This window comes from Amblyomma americanum, chromosome 4 (assembly GCF_052857255.1).
Source record: "Amblyomma americanum isolate KBUSLIRL-KWMA chromosome 4, ASM5285725v1, whole genome shotgun sequence".
Lineage (NCBI taxonomy): Eukaryota > Metazoa > Arthropoda > Arachnida > Ixodida > Ixodidae > Amblyomma > Amblyomma americanum.
This window is the reverse complement of record NC_135500.1, coordinates 127,420,687-127,429,022: the sequence shown is the minus strand read 5'-3', so window position 1 is coordinate 127,429,022 and position 8,336 is coordinate 127,420,687.

The window sequence follows — 8,336 nt, the reverse complement described above, 5'->3', positions numbered from 1 at the left end:
GCTTCCGAGCAGCGGCGTTCCATCAAGCGCTACCTGGAGCACGTCCATTCCACGGCTGTGGAGAAAGTCCGCACATCGTCGAAGATTCGCAGTCCTGTCAAGGGCGCCCTGCTGTCTATGCTGCAGCGGACGACTGCTGTCACATGGCCTGAAGATGCTTTCGTTTTCGGAAAAACCCCAAGTAACATCTACACTAACTACGTATCGTCCTTCAACGACTCAAACATATTCTCGTGGTGGCGCTCGTTAAGAGAGGCCCTACAGCCATCTGTTGCCAGCGAACAGCATGCCGCGGTCAACAAGCTTCCGCGGCTTGACACGAGAACAGTGACGTGGTACGATCCCGTACTCGAAGTCATGTCTATTTCCTTCGCGGCTCTGGTGCCCCCCCTGTACTACAAGAGCGGTACAAGTGCCATGCTGTACGGTGGTCTTGGCTACATCTACGCCAGAGAGGTCGTGCAGGCAGTCAACTTCCTGACGATGTTGCTCGACGACGGTGGCGATACAAATCGACCATCCGAAGGTGCGATTGTCATGACGCTGGGGAACAACGTGTCGTGTCCCGATGTGGCGCCGTCCGCTGTGGAGTTAATATTTCCCTCTCTACCAGCCCTGGAAATAGCCTATGCCGCGTATGTGACGTATCGAGATGAAGAAAATGATCTTCCTCTCAAGGGTTTAGAGATGTACAGCGCCGAACAAATATTTTTTCTCACGTTTTGCCTGATGGCTTGTGAGGTGGAATTATCGGGCCGACAATCGGCACCCTTGTGTAACAGTGCTGTGAAAAACTTTGAACCATTCGCCAAGGCCTTTTCTTGCCGGCCTGGATCAAATATGAATCCCGGGGTAAAGTGCCGCTTTTTCGAAGTGTGATAGCCCGTTACATGAGCCTGCGAGTCGAAGTGTAAGTTTAGACTATATTTGGTTGTAGAACGTGTTCCGTTCGTTGGAAAATGTACTTGCTAATATTGTGAGCTTTTATTATGTTTTTGTTCAAGGATGTGATTTGGTAGGCAAGAACATGATGCGAAGGCTCTTATCAATAGGTTTTTTTTTTCATAAGTACTCCTTTGTATCGCCGCTGGCGGTCGATGTAACGCTGGCATTTACCTTGTGTTATTTACAGTTAAGAACCTCCGTATCAGGATACAACGTTCTCTACTCAGCACCTGTGTTTTTTGGCGTGAATATATGCGTTTTGCCGACAATGATTTCTGACATGGCTCGCAAAGGCTGTGCTTTCAAAATGGACAAAATTCCGCTTCAGAACTTCTCTTTCGATCGCCCGAGTGTCAAGATTGTAATTTATGTGTGAGTGTCAGCCTGAGACCACAGGCATGCGTTGGTGTGATTTTTGTCAAAGGTGTCCACAATGCCACCTCCCTCGTCAGTGTTGTCTGAGAGCAAGTTGAGGCAATGTCATTTGCACTAGACCTTAAATGTATCCATGCACTTTAGCACTTTGCCACTAAGCCTTTGATTCTGCTATTGTAATGTGACTTGAAGTTCTGCCTCATCGAGCTAATTATTCGCTCATACGCGTAATTTTTCCAGTGATTGGGCGATGTACATAGGTTAATATTTATGTGTTGTGTATTTGTTCTTTGCCACGTATTAAGGAAAGCTAATTGGCAAGCGTGGATCGACAACTGTGCTTGCTGGTTTTCCTGCATGAAAGCTGCGAAACGCCAATGGCATGTTCGATCACATCCGCATAGTGCAGTCGCGCTTTGATTCTGAAACGACATTAACATTTTCGCGTCCTTTGCGGCCCCTCAAAGTGTGTGGCTGGGCAGCCCTGATGCACAGCAAGGGCTAAACACTTCTGCTGTCCCTGCGGTACCTTTTTCAAGAGTGGATTACGCAGTTAACTGCGAAATTATCTTCATAGACGCATTTCTCATCACCTTCCGTGCCTTTAGCCATTCAGAAAATTTGTAGTAAAAGCTTAGCCACACGTACGAGGGTTCAAGACATGCGGAAGGCGGTCGTCTATTGCTGTTTACCCATACTTTGAAGTGCAGGGGTACATTGGACAGACTGGTCGTCGTGCTAGTTCATAAGAGGACCTCTCTCAAGCTGATTTACCCACAGAGCATCACTCCTATGGGTATCTATGCCTGTACTATAACATGAAATAAAGATATAACCAGACATCATTTAATGTATGCCACAAAAGGAATTAGGGCTCCGTAATTCGGTAGCTTATCGCATTACTGAATAAAATAATTTTGCTTTTCTTTATGCTTCCATGGCCTCATTCTTTATTTTGCCAACGATGATTGTAATACATGTGCGTTTTTCTGCACAGGACGTTTATGTTTTTCTCAGTTCCCTTTGGTTTCATCGATGACATAAGCGCACATCCCCGTGATTATGAAGGACAGTTCACACTCGGAGAACAGGCGAGAATCAATGAATGAATGAAAAAAGGTTTATCGAGTCGAGCTAAGCTTTTTCGGCCGATGGGTGGAGCCCCTATAGTCCAGGGTCCCTACGTATAGACTGTAGCAGCTCCCGCCCGGTCCACCAGTCATCCCTTGCTTTCCAGCTTTGAGCTGCACAAAGCCTCCTCCCACTGGTTCTGTGATAGGTTTTGTATACTGGGGTCTACCTAGTTACGTTGGCAGCCCCACGATGTCACGAGGTGTGTTATAATGTGGGCACCTACCAGCAGAGTGGACAGGCGGCCCTATAGGCATCTGGGAGAATTCCGCTAAGTGTGTATAAAGTAGGAGAAGTATCCGGAGCCACATCCAAGTGGTCGCCTGCTCTTTAATGAGCTGGCTGTGCGGTGGCGGTAGGGCCATCCTCCACTCTCAAAGCTATTACATGATACCCCCATAAATCAAAACTACTGCTTCCACGGTTCAAGCGGTTAGTGTATCCCCAATCTACGGCATCCGCCACGCAGTTCCCAGCCAGGCCAGCATGTCCTGGTATCCGTGTAACTTAGTGCTCACCGATGGCGGTCGTAGGGCCTTGGCGTAGGATATGCAGAGCTGGCTTGTTGATCCTACCCTTAGATAATTCCGGCAGGCTGCCTGAGAGCGCGTGGCTGTTTTGTAATGAGTGGCCCTCATGAAGCCTTCGACCATCGCGACAGCAATGGCTGCTTTTCCTTCTTCCTTTGGGTTCTCGTAGTGCAAGGTGGCGCTGGTGACCTCCCGGTGAGCGTGGTCGACCACTGAGGCTACTGTCGCCCTGATTCCCGAGTAGCTGGAGGCGTCCACGTGCACCGTGTCCGCCCTTCCGACTAGGCGTTCCTCCTGGGCCCTGGCTCTTACCTCCCAGCGCCCGTTGTGTAGTTTTGGATGCATATTCCGGGGGAGCGGCTGGGCCGAGAATGTCCTACGCAGCTCATCTTGTCATGCCCGTTTTATGAATAATTCTAATCCTGTCCGCATAGCCCAGACTCGTCAGTAAGGAAGACCGTTCCGGAGGGGCAAGAAATTGAAAAATAAAAGGCGAAATTGAACTTAATACAAACATTTAAACGACGATATAGGCTGCACAGGCACGCAATACAGATATTGAACACTCAGCAACTCTGCTTCAGAGCTGACTGCGGGCGGCGGCTTCCCATGCGTCGGAGCCCGTCTTCCTTCGACAAAGCCTAATCGATAACCGCCTGCACTCACGCAACTGGCTCTTGTATAAACACGCGCGAAATTTCTATAACCTAGCGGCGGCGCTTAGGCTACGGCCACCTGCGTCAGGCCGCACAGCCTTCCCCACGCCCTCCCGATATTTTTTAACCTTCTGCCGGCGGTCGTCGCACTGGCAAAGTCGCCTGGAGAGGGGGACCAGCTAGATGCAAAATTTCCCGAAGTTTTAGGTGGCCTGAAAAAAAATTTTTTTTCGAGTTGTTTTCGAGAAATATTGGAAATTTTGGATGAAATGGTAAAGACGACAAAAAAGATGCTTTAATTGCTGAATAACAGAAAAATCAATATGAATGCTCAGTAACTCAGACGAATAAGAAGATATAAATGCCACATTTGTAAAACGAATTTCTTGTTTAATGCACCAGGAAAGTGGACATGAAAACCTGGCATATCTGAAGCAGCTCAAGGACGTTTGTCATACTGTTCAAAAAAAACAAAAAGCTTTCAAATATTATCGGCAAAAAACAAGCCCAGATTGCAACACATATGACAACCGACAAATAAATCACTCCATGTCGTACTCGGAGTCATTGCCGCTGCGTGCGGCAGTACGCGTTCCCGTACCATTCACGTATAAAGCATATAGAGTACGCACATTTAGAATAGAGGACCCCAAAGAATTAGGGGGCAATGAGACATGTGCGGCGCCAGTGCGCAGGCAGAGTACACTAAAGCCCTTCGGGTAATTCTCCTGCGCATGCGCACTGGCGTCACGTTATTAACATATCCCCTTAATCGACAGCGTCCCATATTCTAAAAATCTTGCGCGCTAAGAAGGCTTGTTTTTGGAGAAAACTGCTTATGTGTCCTGAAACCTTTGTCGTTTGATGCTGCGTGCGTCGCGACACAGCGTGTTGAGCCATTATTTGTACTTAATTTTTTTTAAAAGCAATATCGTTAATTAAAAGCACGCCGCTTCACGAATGCCGTCCAGGAAGAATTTTTTAATGCGCTTTGAAGAAGCTCAGTTATATGAATTTCAGCCTGTTCGCGCCTTTCCCTCTCCTCTGGGCACTTTTTGCACGCTGGAAGGTCGGCGCTCCTCCGACGGCCCTATCCTCGGGGGCGGAGCTCCCTGACCCTCCGAAGCTACGCGACTTATTGGCCGCGGTCACGGCAGCTGCCTGACGTCTGAAAGAATCTAACCAATAGCCATCCCTCAACTTGTATACGAAGGTACGAGCGATGAAGGAAGTTTCGAGCATGGAAAAGTCGCCGGGGATGGGCTCGGCAACATGCGCGCTTGATTGTGGGTTCTCTGCTGCATGAAAAGCTGTATTACTTGGCTCAGGTGTTCATGGGAACACAGTGCAGTGATTGAGCGAGTTGATGTTCTCTTCTGGGAAAGTGTTTCAGAGTCGCTTTAAGGCTTTGTTGTCCAGAAAGTCCGGTGTCAGCGTTGTACGCGACGCCGTTGTCGGCGTCGGCGTTGTGAGGCAGGTTGTCCCCAGAGAGCAACCAAGGAGGCCGGTGGGCCACATAGGTCACGTGACCTTGCGGCGTCACACGACCTGCCGACCGTGGCAGATGGCAGTTAAATTAATGACTGGCATCTCCGTACGGTTCACCTGGGCCGCTCAAGGCCCCCGCTGGGAGCACCTTCAGCTGAAAATCCAGCGTAGTCGTCTGGGCGTTGAACCCAAGTCGACGTTAGGTCACGTGACAATGTGGCATCATCACAACCTGCCCCGCGGATTGTGAGCAAAACGACCACCGTGGCAGGTGGCAATTACGTTAATGACTGGTCGCGAAGGTTTGCTAAGGAAGAGCAACATAGGCCGCACCAGCCCCACCGGGGGCAGCACCTGCGATCGCAGGGCAGTAGGGCACCTCTTAACCGCTGCACGACTGCGCCAGGAGTGGTATGACGAGTCCCAAGTATCTATGGATGTAAAGTTGAGAATGATCGATTCCGCATATACGGTCATTAACCCATTAACGCTATGGCGTCTTGCCCTTCTGGCGGAGCTCAAGTCCTATTTTTTGTTCGTTTTCAGCGAGCTGTTAAAAACAACAAAACGAGTATTGCTTTGATCATTTACAGCCCTGAAACTTTTTCAACGCTGTGGGCGACCGCCATCAGACTAACACATCACAGAATTAAATTTATTGGGGGAAAATGGTGCTAGGTTGTCTGACACTCGTCACGTGGCCAACCAAAAGACAGGTTACCGCTTATAATTTTGCATTAATGCCACGGTTTACAAGGGTTTGTAATTGCAGTACCAATCATTTGAACGACTGTTGTGCTTAATTCGTCGGTTTGCTACTGCTGTCTTAGGATTGCTACTGTTTTGTGTTCGCGCAATTGAAGCATCATGCTTCTTCTTTTGCTTCCGTGCTCCTGAACATGTTTTTCAGGGCTCGGGACACCTATAAATTGCCAGATGATCATCCAGCACGCTGCATATTATAACGCCCGCTGGTTGCCACCTGGCTGCTACCGCTACCTGACTGTTAATGCTACAGCTGGCTTAGTGGTGGCTGGATCCTCTCGGGTTTGACGCCTCCACTCCTCTTCACGGGCGCGGAACTCCTGGTCTCCACGTAGTCGTCGCTTGTGCTTTTTTAGATGCCTTCCTGGTTTCCTTGTCTTAATATTTTAGCTGATATTTTCAATGTCTTTGGGTACATACGCCCGTGGACACAACACGCACGAACATGCACACACACCACAGACAAACGCCTCCATTGCTGTCACAGCTTTTTATTTCAATCAAGTGTTATCAAGTCTAACCAAGATATTATTTCACGATTCTTTCTTACCAGCTCCCTGTGACCTTTTAGTGGTTACATTTCAAGACAAGCTCAGGTATAAGAGCAATGTTTTTTTTCTTTGAGCAAGCGGCTAATACAACCAGTGAGCAGCTACCAGAAAACCTATCGCACTGTGCCGCTCCCTAACCGAGTTGCACAGGAAGTATCATGGAGTCTATGGGAGCTATTTAACGCCTTCAGAACTACTGCGTAGAGCTCAGCTGAGGGTATTTCAATAAACTACGTATTTCTGGGTGAAATTATTTTTCTCCTCTAGTTTATCATCCAAAATTCGCTGCCAAAGTGTTATGCAGAAGCCCGCAACTAAGCGGTCAAATGCTATAAATCCAGCCGGGAAGTCCGGCAAGTTCGGACTTGGGATAACTGCCGCTTTAAAGGTAATAGTCGTACGAGCACAATCATCAATAAATGCAAAATGCACGTATCAGTGATAATCTACGTGCACTGCTGCCTATAGCTTCCACGCGTTCACTCAATCAGCCGAGCTGTGCGGCCTATTCTTCGTCGTCGCGTACAGCGGCTCGACGCACGGTGCAAGCACAACTGCCGCGGTTACGCTCACCTGTCTCGCCAGTGGTTGGCACCTGGCGAGACGGAGCTTCACGCACGCTAGCAAGAAACTGCGATGTCGCACTCGTCAGAAAAGCTGTGCCGGCAGCTCGAGAGATTCAGCGGACTGTAGCGGGGTGTGCCTCTTCTCTCGGACTCATTTACTATCCTCAGTGCTGCAGTGCCTGCTAAATCAGCACTGAAACGCTACAGTGGGTTGTGTACGGGCGTGTTTTGTACAAGAAGGCGTTTGTTATTTTCTTCTCTCCTGAAACAAGAGCGCGAAGTATCGAGAGAATAAATCGTCTGCGCTTGCGACAGCACTCTTTTATTTAATATTAAGTTATGTTCCTTTTTTTTACTTTCTCGGCAATATTCTCCGTTGTTATCTTTTATCCAAATTGTGGCTATCTCGGGAGTGATTGCACTGCGCTCACTTAATAATGCCGTCTACAAGCACAATTACTCGCATTCTCCTAGAATCCCCTGCGGACCCTCCCCCGCGGGGTGCGGAGCTCCTGGCAACTTGGGAAGTACGGGAGATCGTACTGCGCTCGATGGACCCGGCCAGGCAAAAGATCGACACTGACCGAGCCGCCCAGGACATGGAACTCCATGAACTCATGAACGTATAGAGCTGTGGGGTAGAGCGGGGACTCAGGGACCTGCGTGTCCCTAATCGCTTTGTCATTAAAGTTTTTTATCTCTCTCCTTGGCATCATGAAAGACCTGCTTGCATACTTCCGAAGGTAATTTTACAGGTAACGATGCGTCTTGCGGTCTACCATTAATGAGTGTAGACTTACAAATATATGCCTAAGAGCGTCCATTGAAACTGGGGGGCATTAGCTGGCTGACAGGCAAGGTGTAGTGAATGCGCAAAGGTTCAGTACCGCTAGGCATGCGTCTGGACTCTCAGGGAAGTAGCATTTCAGTAGACGTGAATACAATGTTCCTTTCCCTGGAAAAACTGCTAGCTTTCATTTGCTCCACTTGTGAAGAGTCAGGAATAACCTGAAAAATGACCCTTTATTGTCACACAATGGCAGCGGTCTGCACCTGTACGGCATGTTATAGGCTGTTTATTTCGCACGTCCTAGTCTCTCTTCACTTTCACTAATTTCGCTGACCGCCACAATGTACTTGCGCTCTAAGTTTTCGATATGAATATTTTACCAACAAATGCATGCAGATGCTGTATGTCCCAAATGAATGTGTTTGCGCCTGCAGCCCCTCCCCCTTCCTCTCAAAAAGTTTTATCTCCCCTTACGTTTACTCTATAGGGCATGTGCACCAAATCTACCTTCTCCTCCCTGAATGTGTCCCCGCTCTGAA